The sequence below is a fragment of the Humulus lupulus genome, chromosome 3 (genome assembly GCF_963169125.1).
Source record: "Humulus lupulus chromosome 3, drHumLupu1.1, whole genome shotgun sequence".
In the NCBI taxonomy this organism is placed as follows: domain Eukaryota; kingdom Viridiplantae; phylum Streptophyta; class Magnoliopsida; order Rosales; family Cannabaceae; genus Humulus; species Humulus lupulus.
The window spans coordinates 166253603-166268548 of record NC_084795.1 but is presented as its reverse complement, the minus strand read 5'-3'; the positions used below and the strand labels follow the sequence as shown (position 1 = coordinate 166268548).

The window sequence follows — 14946 nt, the reverse complement described above, 5'->3', positions numbered from 1 at the left end:
AGGTGTTTATGGATTTTGACATTGAAGGACTAATTGAAGCTTGGAACTTGGGAGTTAGCTCAGAAATCTTTTAGAGAGTTGGTTCATCAAGGAAGGTAAGCTCGAATTTATGGTTTAATGGCTGAATCTTAGTGTTTTCTTGACTGGTTTTGATGTTTTTAAGCTTTTGAGTTTCAGAGATTGAAGTGGGATTTTGGTGAGTTTCTAGGCTAAGTTTTTGCTGGGTTGTGTTGCTGGAATCATGTTAGAAGTTTTGTGATAATTGAGTTATGGAATTGGGATGGTTTTGAGTTAGGTTTGGGAGTAAAAAATGGTGGTTTTTCTGGGTTCGAAGGGGGCGGGCCGCGACATAGTTATTGGTGAGCCGCGAGCCTCCGAAGCTGATGTGTGCTGGAGAAGGAGGGCGGGCCGCGACATGGGCTAGGTAGGGCCGCAGCTCGTGTCTGGTTTTGGGCATGGATGAGCCTCTGGTTGGGGCCATGCCGTGGCATGGGGGGCTTGAGCTGTGGCCCTTAAGGAAATTAGGGGGTTTTGGGATTTTAAGCATGGGAATTTAACCTAGGGTGCTCGGGATCGAATCTACTACCGTGCTTGGTGGGATTCGATGTTCCAGAGACTAGAACCTTCTCTAGAAGCCTTTTATAATTATTAATGGCATCCCTTATCTTGGTTGTGACTAGGTATAAGCTAGGGGCTCAGGAAACAGATCGTGCTCAAGAGGCTTCTCACGTAACCAGTACACTTGGAAATTAAAGGTAAGAAAATTGCACTCGGTTGTGAATTTATAATGGGACTAAGGGTTCCCTATCTTGTATGCTTTATAAAGGGTGGTATTATGCCATGTGAATAGTAGAAAAACGGCCTAAGAGTGCCAGAGTTTACATTGGCGCACAGGTTGCGGCTCAGCCAATGGTAGCTGAGGACAACTTATTATTCACTGAGCTCGGTTTAAGCGGACCAGAGTCAGTGGGATTAAACAGAGGGTGCGACCTAAGGGCGTCGACCCTAATTATCATTTGATTGATTATCATTATCTATTGATGAATTTGTTGTGTTGATTAGCTGAGTGTTGGTTAGTTGATTCTTTGGTTATGTCTGTGGATTATATGACCAACACTACAAGAAAAAAATGATTTTAATAACACCGAAAATGTGTTATCAAAACATACCATAACACTTTTTGATGTGTTAAGACCGACTATGTTATCGTAGTTCAGGGTACTTTACATAACACTTTATCATTGTTATACAGATGTGTTATTATACTGTCAACGATAACACAATTTCAGTGTTATTTTAATAAATAGATAAGTGTTTAATTATGTTATTTATAGTCGATTATATAACACATTTCAATACTTATAAATTTGTGTTATACTACACTTTAGTATAACACATTTTTTGTGTTATACTACACTTTAGTATAACACATTATTTGTGTTATACTACACTTTAGTATAACACATGTGTTATATTAGCTTAGAGAAACATAATCTTTTTTTACTAACACAAAACTAGGAAAACAAATATGAAAGTTGAAGCCAAATAAGGCAACATAAATAGATTTTTATTAATTACTCAAATGTAATTACAATATTTAGTCTACTAGTCTAGGCTTAAGAAATCATATTACAACATAATTTATGCCAAATTCAGATTCCTTTATCACTAAATACAAAACAAGAAATGTAAACAAAAATTAGTGAAATACATTCTTCCATTCTAAAGGCCTCAACTACAAATGTTGTCAAGAATTGCTCCAAAGAAATCATCTCAATATACCTGCACATTGTAAAAAAAAAGTCCTTTTATTATTAAGAACATAATACTTAAGCTAGTTTCCACCTGTAAGCATATAAAGTTTAAATTAAATTTGTAATAACTCCAAAACTTGACGAAACAGCAGGGTATAGCAAGATGTACTACCATGCAAAACAACGGCTGAAGCAACAAAACATGCAACTTAAAACAAGGCTTGTGAAATGTATCAAGATAACAAATATATCATTCTCAATGATCAAAAAGTACGTGAGGAAGAATTGATTCCAGAACTCTAAATTCTGTCAATATATCCCCAAAAAAATTAAAGAATAAAAACAGAATCACACTTTGACTTCTTATACAACAAAATCATAAAGAAAAACAATAAAATAAAAATGCACCTGGAAACTTCTTTAGCATCTTTAATATAAGGTTTAGCCCAATTTCTACAATAAAACTAAAAATAAAGTTAGAAAAAAGAACTCTTTCTAATAAAAAGAAAGAAGAATGTCACCTGGAAACAAGATAATTCTTTGATAACCTTAACATTTAATGAATCAAACATACCCCTCTTTAGATTAAAAACCTTCAAGCTTTTCTTTATTATCAGCTGCATTAGATGAGTGGGCAGTAGAAGCAAGGCAAACTGCAACCAAGAAGCAGCCACACCAGGGAAAAGGATCTCGGCTCTATTAATTCTATTGTCTAAAAAGTAATTCAAGGTTGTTCCTGTCACCATTAAAGATCGCAACAGAAGCAAAAAATTCAGTATCTATAAGAGCAACACAGACAAACATCAACATTTAGAAATGGTTAGAGAGAGAGAGAATGAAAGAAAGGACATATAACAACTGTTATGCTTGCAGTGATCACTTCTGTGACTGATAAGCCAACAAAAGCCCAAGCATACTGAGTTGAGAGATTTCCAAGGCTAAGTACCACCCCTCCTGCCATTGCAAACATCACAGAAGGCCAATTATCCTGCACCAATCACCCTAACATGAAACTAAGATATACCATAAACAACATGACACAAGCATTATTTGAAGAAAAAATTGCTCATGAAACATTACCCATGGCTGGCTAAAGCATAAACAGGTTAAAAAGTAAGGCAAAAACATATATATTAGCATTGCTTCTCTATACAAAAAGCATGGGATTTCCATAAATAATGAAAGTAAGAGATCTCAATTATATATGTGGTGGAGAGCTCTCAAGAGCCATCCACCATAAAGATAACATGAACAGAATTCTTAAATGTTGTTAAAAAATTGTACTATTGAAGAACCCACTGTGTCACATGAAATATAAATCAGTTTCACAGTCATTAGGAGAAAAGTATCCAGTACATATTTAAAATAAAAAAAACATCACTTAAATGATAAAACTAAATATGACAAGGGAAAGGGTGATTACTATTTTCATCACCGAAACATGATTCTTAAGCTATTTCTTAATAGTTCTCCTACTTGTTTTAGACAAACTTATCACATAGTTTCGCATCCATCAAAAAGCAACCACCAAATAAATTTTTCTTTAAAAAAAAAGAATCATTCAAGCAAAAAAGTAACAGATTGAAGTCATATAAAGGATAAAGTACATTAATAAAACCAGAGTTTGCAAGCAGAAGCAACTAATGTCAAATGCAAACTGAAATCTTTGAATAGACTCCCAATCTTCAAAACTTAGTATCATCGCTACCCTTTAAATAAGCATGGAAATGAGTAGAATTTCTGGTACAATAATAACTTACCCGGAAAATAGCAGCAGACCTTGACAGTTTTGGCAAATGTTCTGGATATCGCATGTAATATGGACATTCTTTCTCACCCTACGATATAAACCACATAAGATGACCACAAGAAACTATTGCAGCTTTTATATGTTGAAAGGTTAAAATATAGACAGAACAATGATGTTATACCACTCAAATTGGAAGACCAACAAAGTTAAACTCTAGAACTGGTGCTAATGGTGCTGCAGAAGTCTTTCCTCTAGTGTGGTTATATTTACCACTTTTCCAAATTTACATCCCCCTGACCTCAAATAATACTACAAGAAGCTCAAGATTTTATAGCACCATAAATCTATTATTAGTCCAAAAGACACATTGCAGTCAAATATGTGGTATTAAAAGAGAGTAAAAAAATCTCCTTAAATCTTATAATATATAACTTTTAGTAGAGTACATCATGAGTAGAAGAATGGACTTAGTCAGAGAGCATGATGGAAATAGTAAAAAAAGAGAATCAGAATTTTCTGGAAAAATCTCTATTTCTCTTATGAACTATAAGTGCTATAATAATGACTCAAAATCTCTATTTCCTAAACTACTATCCAGCTCTAGAAGACAAACAAGCTTCTAAAAATAAGCTCAGAAACTATACATACTCAATAAACTAACCTTGCATTTCCTAAAGTTTCATGAAAAGTTTAAGAGAAACAGTCAAGAATAGACATAAAAAGGAAGTGAGGAAAACAAGAGAAGCTTACATGATAGAGAATGACAAAGGTGGAGCCATTATAGCCAACCACAAACAAAAACCCCATGTGGCAGCAAGGTCTAGAGACTAGCTTAAACTTAAACTCTCCAGGCCATTTCTTTTTTTTTTTCTTTAGAATTTTCACTTAAATGTAGTCAAAGCTCAAAGGCCTCCAAACATAAGGAATATCACCACAAATAGAATATAGATTAATATGAGGAAAGCATCAAAGGATTTAAACAAAAATTGGGTCACGACTTGATTATCACAATTTCCAAGTCCGAGAGCTAAAACTAAGAAACAAGCAAAACAAAAGCCCAAAGCTGGAGGTCAGCCAAAGCCACATTCAAGATGCTAAGATATATTAGAGCTTTGTTTTGTTTGAAGAAAAAACAAAGCTCTAATATATTATCTATAGGACCTAGAGTTGTTTGAGCCAACCAATGAACATAAACTTCAGTTTATTGACAAACCACCTGTTACATAGCTGCGTCAGTAAATTATCTTTAATAATCACATGTAATAAGCTCTCCAAATGTTCAAAATTTCAGAACTGTTTTTTATAAACAAAGATGTTGCACCAAAATGAAGTAGCCCAACCATGCAATTCTGATTCTAAACAGCTTAAAGATGTTGCACCTAAAATTGTTAGCCTAAACATAGAGAGATAATCGAAAGCTCCATCTAGTTAAATTCAGATTCCAGACTTCTAACCCCAAAACTAATAGCCTAAACATAGAAATACAATCGGTCTACTCAAATTCACAATGCACAAATCTAAGCCTAAAGAAAACCAGTCCTCATTCTTTTAATTTAAGTTAATTTTGGTTAGAACTTAGATGACAAAGGATCAAATCTATTGAGCAAAAAGAGAGCAATATTTAAAAAAAAATAAAAAAATTGCTATGTCAAAAGCCATTGTCTCTACCATTAAACAAAGTACTTTGAAAGACTATCGTTGATATCCTAAAAGATTTACATAATCAAGGTGGCAGCTTCACACTAACACATATATGAAAAAAATATATAATATATTTGTCTAGAATCTGAAATACACATATTTAATTGCTTCCAAAACTATCTCTTAACTAAGTAAACAACCAGTGAATCTAACACCCAAACTAACATAGAATGGAACGAATTCGTAAACTCTCACCAAAATTTTCTGAAAAATAATTATGACTGACCCACAAAGAAAATTATAAAAAGAATTATGATTTTTAAATTAGAAAACATTAATTATTTATTAATATTTCTAGCGTTTTATCTCATATCAATGCACAAACCTTATGATTTTTAAAAAGACAAACAAAAAAAGATTCAGTGTTGTAAATATCATACATATAAGTTTCTGATTCTTGAAGCAAATGAAGTAACTATATCTCAATCATTCATCCAACTATGAAACAAAAAATAATAAGAAAATGAATACCACTTTTCTGTTGATTAAAACATACATATTTATTCTTATAAAATAAAGCTAATATATAAAAAAACAAAGATATTGAGATTTAATTGTAAAATTAACCAAATCAAGCTCTCTAAAATAAAACAACAGAAGAAAGAATACTGATTTCTCTTTTTTTTCTTTCTCCCTATCTCTCTGTCACTCTAATTTATATGAGTTTATAAGTTTTAGATATTAAATAAAAGCAAGCAAGAAAAATTTGAGTATATATATATATTCATATCTATTATAATACTTTTCCATTAGTCTTATGTTCATCTGTTGTTAAAAGTGGCTTTTGTTACAAGAAGAAGACTGAAAGGAACAAAGAATAAATTTAGACAAAAGAAGGAGGTTATATAATATTGAACAACAAATCCAAGAAAAAAGTTTTAAGCAGTAGACACTTGAAACATATTTATTAAGTGCATTACAAATAAGAGCAAAAATGAAGGAAGCTATTCTAAAATACTGAGGAAAATTACCTGTTGTTTGAGCCATTCATTGTAAAGTTGTTGCCAACCAAGTTACTGCAAAAAAAAATGACAGTTTTTTTTAGACAGAAAGAGTTAACCAAATGGTACAAGCATGTTAACCCAAGAGAGAAAACTAAAGATGTATTACAGATAAGAGAGTGAGCTAATGTTGAAAAGAGACTCTGGAATCTGTCCATTTAACTTGTTAAAGCTCAAATCTCTGTAAAAAAAAGTGCAACTTCATGAGTGAACATGAAAAGTTAATAGTGCAAGTAGGGTAGTTTTGAGTTTCTTAATTAACTTACAGATTTTGTAACTGTTGGAGCTCTCCGTTATTCGATGGAATTGTACCAGTGATATTGTTGTTCCTAAGTACTCTGCAGATTTTTTTTAATAGTTGTTAGATTATATCTCAAAGCAGAACATCACAGAAGAAAAAAGATATGTTTGAATTTGAATGATTTATTAGAAAGGGTGTAATAATGTGTTGAAACCATGTTACTTACAAGGTACTTAGAGACTTCATATCCTTGATAAATGCAAGAGAAGAACTTACATTAGATATTTCACTTAACCGCCTACAGATAATTCACACTAAAGATTGTTAGCATAAAAACGTGCATATAAATATGAAAATGATTATTAAATATAGTACTCACAAGTCTAATAGGGAAGTCAGATTCGCGATCGTTGATGGTATAAATCAATGTATGATAAAAACTGATTCAAGTATCTTATGCACACCACACCATTTGCTGAATAATTTCTTTGGAACAATCTATGCACATATGACTCCACTCTTAGATTCTCAGTACACAAAAGGCCTGTCAAAATAAAGTGAACAATTTTTTTTATTATTTTTTAAGCAAAAAAACATACACAGAAGAAAAGGAAATTGGTAACAAAATAAGAAAGACAGTGAAGATAAAAATCATAATGCAGCATGTGGACATGGAATTCAAACTTTCAAAATCATAATACAGTGAAAAAATGTATTGTATTTCTCAAAAAGAAGACAGTACAATGATATGTGTTATATTATATGATTTTTTTTTGTGTAATGATGAAAGCCATAAAAGCTATAAAGTATAAGGCTATATATGCACATATAACACATTTTATAATCCACAACAATTAACAGATCTTGCATAATTTGGATATCTTATAAAGTATTCCAAGAAAATGTTACAAGACCCTCATATTAGATAATTTATAGTTTCCTGATCATTAGAGAGAAAAATACATATAAGTGATTTACCAGTGTGAACCCAAACTGTAAATAGTAATTAAACACACCTGAAGAATTTAGTAGAGCATAAAACTTGTGGAAATTGGGCATTTAATGAAACTCTAGTCAGTCTTCCAAAACAGAGGCTTTCTTTGCAGCTGTGCCACATCATCATCATCATCTAAAATCATAATTGGGAATCAAGAGCTTCTTTCAGAAATATAGAATTCTAAACAATTCCAGTCTCAGATTTTCAGTGTACATAAAGCCTGTCAAAACAAAGTGAGCAATAAATAAGAATATCAACCATAACAAACTATATATTGAAAATAATATGCAAAAAATTGGACTGAGTTCATATTATAATACCTCATATAGAAGAAAAATGTGCACTTGAGCTGAAGCTTTAATTGAAAAGAAAAGAAGAAGAAAAACCATGTTTAGAGATGTAAAATAATCTCAAATTACTACAGGTCCTACCATACTATTATAAGTAAATATTTTTATAAAAATTGAATAATATTCGAAGACGTAAAACAAACCTGGGATTGTGGTAAGCCAGACTTGGAAAAAATATGGATTGGTTAGTTGGTGAAAGAATGGTGAAGCTAGATCATGGAAATAAGCAAATCATAAATAGAGAGAATAAAACTAAACAAAATAAGAAGATCAAACACATACTTCAATAAAAAAAAGTCTTAGATTTGGTAGATCAATCAATGCCCTGAATGATAAGATTGTTTCTTTTTTTTTTCTCTCATGTACCTGTCCTTAGAGCCCTCAGAACATTGCTTGTTTCATGTTGAGAAAACTATCTTCTTCCTGCCTTTCTGAAGAACCTCCCTGCATCATAGAGACATTAAAATTGTCATGAATTGAAAGTGAAAAGCATGTTTTGGAAAAAGGTGTCAACCAAGATAGCAAAACTTACGTTAGTTATTGATGAATCGTGGTTGCCCTCGACCTGAAGTTATACCCCCAATGCCTTCCAAGGAGGATATAACACCGCTTTGCATATTGAATATCGTCCCAATCTTATAGCTTTTCCAAGTGTGACTTCCATCTCTTGAATTGAATCCATAAACTTGTGAACTTAAAATTACTCCCTGATAGAAGCTGATCTAGCTGTGAATATATTGCTCTGCAAAAGTAAAGATATATACACATAAATTTTATCATGGAGTATTAATGATCATTCTTTCAATTTAAGTTGATTTTGGTAAGAACTTAGAACTGAAAATAGTATACTTTTTTAACGGTATAAAATCATTATGATGGCAGAGATTAAATAAACTACCAATTCATTATACATAAAATCAAAACAAAAAGTGCCACTTGACATATGATCGAGATTCAAAACCATTGCAATATTGAGAATTGGGGAGCAAAAAGAGATCAATTCTTTGAAAATGCCCAACTCAAAAGCCATTGCCTTGCCCTCTGCCATTAAAAAAACTGAAAAGCTCTAACAAAAGATTTCTTTGATTATCTAAAAGTTTCACATCAAATTGAGCAAAGATTAACTTTTCGAGGATCCCTTAAGCCTCCCAGTGAATTCTAAAGAATTCTCAAAGTTACAAAATAATTCCACAACCACTACTATCCTATATCCCATATGCTAACAACACACAACAATAGATTCAATCCAATAAATATAACTAACTCTCAAAACAGTACACAACACAAAATTGATCCTCAGAACATATATCAGCAGTTTGCGCACATAATACACATAAATAAATAATATTCAAGAAAGTACCTGCAGGGCAAAGATATAGTTGAACTTAGAAAATATGTTCATTAAACCACTTAGGGAGACAACACGACGAATTATCTTCAAATAAAGTACCAAATTTATTACAACTGTCAATACAAACAACTCCATTATGTAATTGATTGTCTGTGCCAAGGATTTTGAATCAAGTTATGGGACTATAGTCATATATATATATATATTCATTCAACAATCTATTTTTAATCATAAATACTAGTACAAATGTATAGATTTTCCACAAAATTTTCCTGAGAAAATCAGGAATACTTTTTGTCCAAATAGACAATTATAATACATGAATTTGGCTTACTTTTATCGTCTCACTAATTCCTGTACAATGGAGGAAATTAGGGTAATTGTCTCATCAAATTTTTGTGGTTCACACTAAAAAAAAAATTCCCAACACAATGTACAAGAAAATTTGCACAATCCATTCATACGATATTCCTTTGGGAAAGTCACTAGATTTGGGTTACTTTTATTGTGTCACCAATTTCAATCATGATTCTTCATATTCAAGCCAAGACAAAATCTTGGATTGGTAAAATAAAATGGAGGGAAAATAAATCATAATTTCAATGTCCACCAACTCCAACCTTACACTGACATAATCAAATCAAATCCAATCTAATGAACTCTTTGGCCTACGAAAATAAAGTAACTACAAAAGAAGAAGCTTTAAGAAGCAAAGAGAATAAATATGGTTATACAGGGTCATCAACTTGCTTGTTTTGCTAGTTCTGAATTAAAAAACACTACTGCAAAATAAATCATAATCAAATCCAATCCATTCAACACTTTGGTCTACTTCAGAACCATAGAGTCTACTTCAAACCCAAAACCCCAAATCTATTTTTTATTGTATTTTTCCTTCAAATGCAAACCCAAAAATTGAAAAAATAAGAACCATTCCTAACCAATAAACTAAATAAATTTCATATGACACAACCAGACCTGAGCCAAAAATTGGTAGAACTTTACCTGCTACAGAGATGAGACAGCAGCGATGACAGGCTATTCCTCAATATCGCACTTCGAACAAAACCCAAGTGTACCGCCTGCTTCATGACTGGAGTGTCGAAGCTTGGAGTCTACAAAGTATGTGATAGAGAAGGGAAGAAAAGGGAGGGAAATTGAATGTTAAGAACAAATATTGAAGCAATTGGAATGCTCATGAAAAACAATAATGGAAAATCACCTGCAGTAAAATTAGGTTAAGGGCATATAATAATCTGAGCAACAAATCATCTCGTGTACCAAAAAATCTAAACAAAAAAAAGAAAAAATCACTTTCTAAATCCAAGAAAGACTCACCTGAACTACTCCATGAAAGACATCACCCCTGAGAGCTTTATTAGTTGCAGTTATGAGACAACTATGATACCCGGCGGTTCCTCAACGTCGCACTCTGAACCAATCCCCAAGGGTGTCGCATGCTCCATGACTAGAGCATCAGAGCTTGGAGTCTGCCAAGAATACGACGGAGAAGGAGAAGGAAAGGAAAGGAAACAGAAGAAGGAAGAAGGCAGAGAGACGGGAAACAAGAAGAGAAAAAAAGAGTTAACCAAGAAAACATATGATATAATATTATAAGATTGAAAGGATACAGAATGAGAATGATGAGTAAAATAATGGGGGAAAAAAGAGACTAAAGGCGCCATTATATTAATTCACTTGGCGCCAGAAAATTTCGTTCCCTCCGCGTTTTTTTTTTTTATTTCGCAAATCAGTAATAATACTCTAGCATAATACTTTTTTATTAGTATTATATTCATATGTTATGGAAAGGGGTATTTGGTGTAGTGCAATGTGGTATGATAAATGTGTGAACATGATCTAAAGATTATTTAGCTATGATTATTGTTTGCACTATAATTTTATGTTTTCTTGCTGGGCCTTGGCTCACGAGTGCTATGTGGTGCAGGTAAAGGCAAGGACAAACTTGATCAGCCCTGAATCGGAGATCTCTGAGAGCAGAATGTACATGATCAGTTGCTCGACCTCCACGATTGAGGGGAGACAGGAACAGGAGAACCATAAACATTGGTTTTTCCTTTAGAGTGGCTAGTGGTTGTTTTGTACTCTGGAAGTTTTGTAAACTGACTTTCAAACACTGTTTCTTTTGGGATCCCTTGTGTAAAATGTTTACTTATATGAAAGATATATTTTATGACCAAAAACTTTTAACCCTAGTTCATTAAAGATGCCAGTGACACGTTTTAAAATAAATGACTTGGTTAGCAAGTCCCGCACTTTTATAATACACATTGTAACGGTCTTGGCTACCCAGGGCATTAAAACTTGGTATCAGAGCATCCTAGGTTTAAAGGTTTTTGAAGACCGGATGGACATGTACATTCGCTACTAGAGATAAGCTCGATTCAGGGTTTGGTAATATGTATATGTGCTTATATGCTTGTATGCTTGGAAAGAGTTATGATTGTTGTTATCTGTTGGAATAATAGGAAGCATGAGATACTGATAGGGCCTAGCCCTTGACTGCTGTGTAATACTATTGAAGCTTCGTAATTAGCATTGTTGTGCATGTGAATGAATATTTGAATGATTAACTGCATATTGTGTATGGATGGATGTCTATATCTTAACTGTTGTGTGGTGATGTTGGGGCATGCTTATTAGAAATATCGGTGCATGTGGATAAATGCCTATATCCTGATTGTTTATGATTGATTATGTTCCATTTGTGGATTTTGGAGAAGCTTTTACCCTGTCATCATGGTCTGATTGCTGAGTCGTTGATTGCAGATTGACTTGGATAGTTATGCGTCCAAGAAAATCTACGCGACTAGCTGACACTAGGTCTGGGACCGGAGGTGATGACCAGGGCCAGATTCCTCCGCCAGTCCCTGAGAACTAGCAGCATCTTATGGCAGATATGCAAGCGCGATTACAGAGCCAAGATGAACATATTCGTCTGCTACGACAGCAGGCTCCAGCAGGGAGTGCTGCACCTATTGTGCCACCTGTAGTGGCACCTGTAATTCAGCCAGTAGAGGTTGGGAACAGATGGGAGCCATTGTACGAGCGGTTCCGGAAGCAGCATCCCCCAACTTTTGAGGGAGGACCAGACCCATTGAATACCGAGCAGTGGATGACTATGATTACTACTATCCTGGACTTCATGAGGATAGATGGATATGACAGAGTGGCCTGTCTCACATATATGTTGAGAGAGGATGCCCGTATCTGGTGGGAAGTGGCATCACAGACCAGGGACGTTACTGCTTTGAGTTGGGAAGGATTTAAAGATTTGTTCAGCCAGAAATACTACAATGTTGCCATCAGGGCAGCAAAATTTAATGAGTTTGTGGGCTTGGTTCAGGGCAACATGATAGTTACTGAGTATGCCCTAAAATTTGATAGACTTGTGAAATTTGCACCAAATCTTGTGCCTACAGATGCAGCCAGGAAAGGCAGGTTTATTCGAGGGCTTAATGCTATGATAGCCCGGGATGTTAGGATCACAACGATACCTAGGGGAACAACTTATGCCCAGGCCATTGAGAAGGCCCTTACCGCAGAGGAAGCGAAGAACAAGATTTGGAAGGAAAGTGCAGCGAGGCACGAGGGTCGTAGAGTGGTGCCTCCTTATTCTGGGTCAGGTAGGGGTGGAGGTCCCAGTGATGTGAAGAGGAAGACTCCTGATACTTTGATCGCTGCTGGTCTTGATAGGAGGTGTAACGCCCTACTTCCTTAGAGCCGTTACTAAGTGATTTTTAAGACAAAACAGTGTGCAAAGAACTCGCTAACCGAGGTTTTGAGACAAAAGTGTGACTAATTAAACTTTAAGGCTGTAATCTTAGAAAATGCGTCGTTTCATTTAAAACTGCTAGTATTAAACCTTTGGGATCCCAAAAATAAGGTTTGAAAACTATTTACATCTTGAAATAAGTTTACAGTTGATAAATCATAAAATCATAGATTATTACAGCCATTTTCAAATAAACCCCCAACCAAAGCAGTCGGGCAGGCCAAACATGTACGCGTCGCTTCACGCTCTCCGTACTCATGGTTGGTTGACTCAGTCTTTGCCCTACCTGCAACACGGAGCACCCGTGAGCCGAAGCCCAGCAAGAAAACCCATGCAAAACATAACATATGCAATGTATACAGTTTTATCATAACAGATAATCCACAGATAAACAAGTCAACCATTAGACTAAGCAAACACATGTATCCACCGGGCCCCGCCCTGATTATAGCATAACACATGAATCCACCGGGCCCCGCCCTGATTATAGCATCCCATGTGCTAGGTGTTACTTTCGGCCCACGGCCGCCCCGGCCTACGCCGTACTCGGCCCTTGCCGTTCATTTCATCATAATCACACATATAGTACATTTGAAATAATCATTCACACACATCATGATTCATTTAAGGTTAAACATTTGCACATAATACAATCTGGGGCCATGCCCTACAATCACACAGTGGGGCCATGCCCTATACTCGGGTGTTACGGTTTTCTTACCTTAATTCCAAATGCTTTAAATAGAAAAATGACGGCCCCCGAGCACGATCCACTTCCCGAGCACTAGCTTAACACCTAGTCACAACCAAGATAATGGATACCAATAAGATTAATCTCCAATGAGTTTCTAAACCAAGTTCTAGTACTCGGAAACATTGAAATTCACAAAACATTGTAAAAGACTCAACCCCGAGCACCCTAGGTTAAATTCCCAAGCCCAAATTCTCAAAATCCCAAAATTCCTTAAGCGCCCCGGCATGGCCCAACCATGCCGCGGCATGGCCCCCAAACAGGGCCACAAAAACGCCCAGAAACAGGTAAGGGCCGCGGCCCTACAAGGACCATGCTACGGCCCGCCCTCCATCCTCAGCACAACTTAGCCTTCAAGGGCCGCGACCCTCCAAGAACTATGTCGCGGCCCGACCCTTCGAACCCAGAAAAACCCACCATTTTCAAGCTTAAAACCTCACCTAAAGCCATCCCAAAGCTCCCAATTCAAAACCAATTAATAATCACAACATTAGGATGGTTTAAACAACACAATTCCACCAAAAATCCAACCTAACACTCACCAAGATCCAAATTCCAAATTTCTGAAATTTCAAACCTAAAACTCAAAACCAACCATAGAAATTCTCAATTTCAACCATCAAACTTTAATTTAAACCTTACCTCAGTTGTAGAATCGTTTCCCAAAGGATCCCATGACCTATCTTCAAAGTTTCAAGCCTCAAACTCCACCTTGAATATCAAAAACCCATAAACATTCACAACCCAACAAAATCTCAGAAATTTAACTTGAGAAAAAGAATTAATTGCTTACCTTTACCCTGATTTGTTCTTGGTTAACTCTTGAGCTAAACCTCCAAATCCCACCATCAATTTTCAGAAATTCAAGCTTGATTTCTCCTAAGATTTTTGTGGATTTCATGAAAGAAAGAGGAAAGAAAGAAGAAGAGGAGAGGGCGGAGGCTGGGTCGGTTTCTCTAAGTCTCCAAATGGTTTATTTGTTTTGTTTTTATAACTTAAGTTGGTTACCTCAAGGTTCGGGGTACCAAAATATCCCCGAGGAAAAAATGGTAAAATCCCCCAGTATTCCCGCCTAGGCATCCTAACCTCAAATATATCTCCAATTATTTATTTTCATAACCCAATATAAAAAATACTCCTTGACTTGCCCAAAGTCAATTATAATGCCCCGTTGTGACTTTCCCCGCTATTCGGCTCTAGGATCGCCTCGTGCCGAAAGTTACCAATCACGGAAATACCCACATACCACTGTGG

The 14946-nt window shown here is 35.1% G+C and overlaps 2 long non-coding RNA genes across 4 annotated transcripts; both read right to left on the bottom strand.

Annotated features, from left to right (window-relative positions):
- Positions 1-1553: 1553 nt before the first annotated feature.
- LOC133821440 (uncharacterized) lies at positions 1554-2773 on the bottom strand. The gene is made up of 2 exons (XR_009887579.1): positions 2163-2773; positions 1554-1782 (listed from the first exon to the last, which is right to left on the bottom strand). It is a non-coding gene; the product is annotated as an uncharacterized LOC133821440 (long non-coding RNA).
- Positions 2774-6472: 3699 nt separating this feature from the next.
- Positions 6473-8533, bottom strand: LOC133821439 (uncharacterized). Of its 3 annotated transcripts, none has more exons than XR_009887577.1 (8): positions 8327-8533; positions 8161-8238; positions 7938-8003; positions 7765-7799; positions 7464-7664; positions 6827-6991; positions 6674-6745; positions 6473-6544 (listed from the first exon to the last, which is right to left on the bottom strand). It is a non-coding gene; the product is annotated as an uncharacterized LOC133821439 (long non-coding RNA). The 3 variants fall into 3 exon arrangements; XR_009887576.1 differs by having other exon boundaries at positions 8161-8225; XR_009887578.1 differs by lacking the exon at positions 7765-7799 and having other exon boundaries at positions 8161-8225.
- Between the last annotated feature and the right edge of the window lie 6413 nt (positions 8534-14946).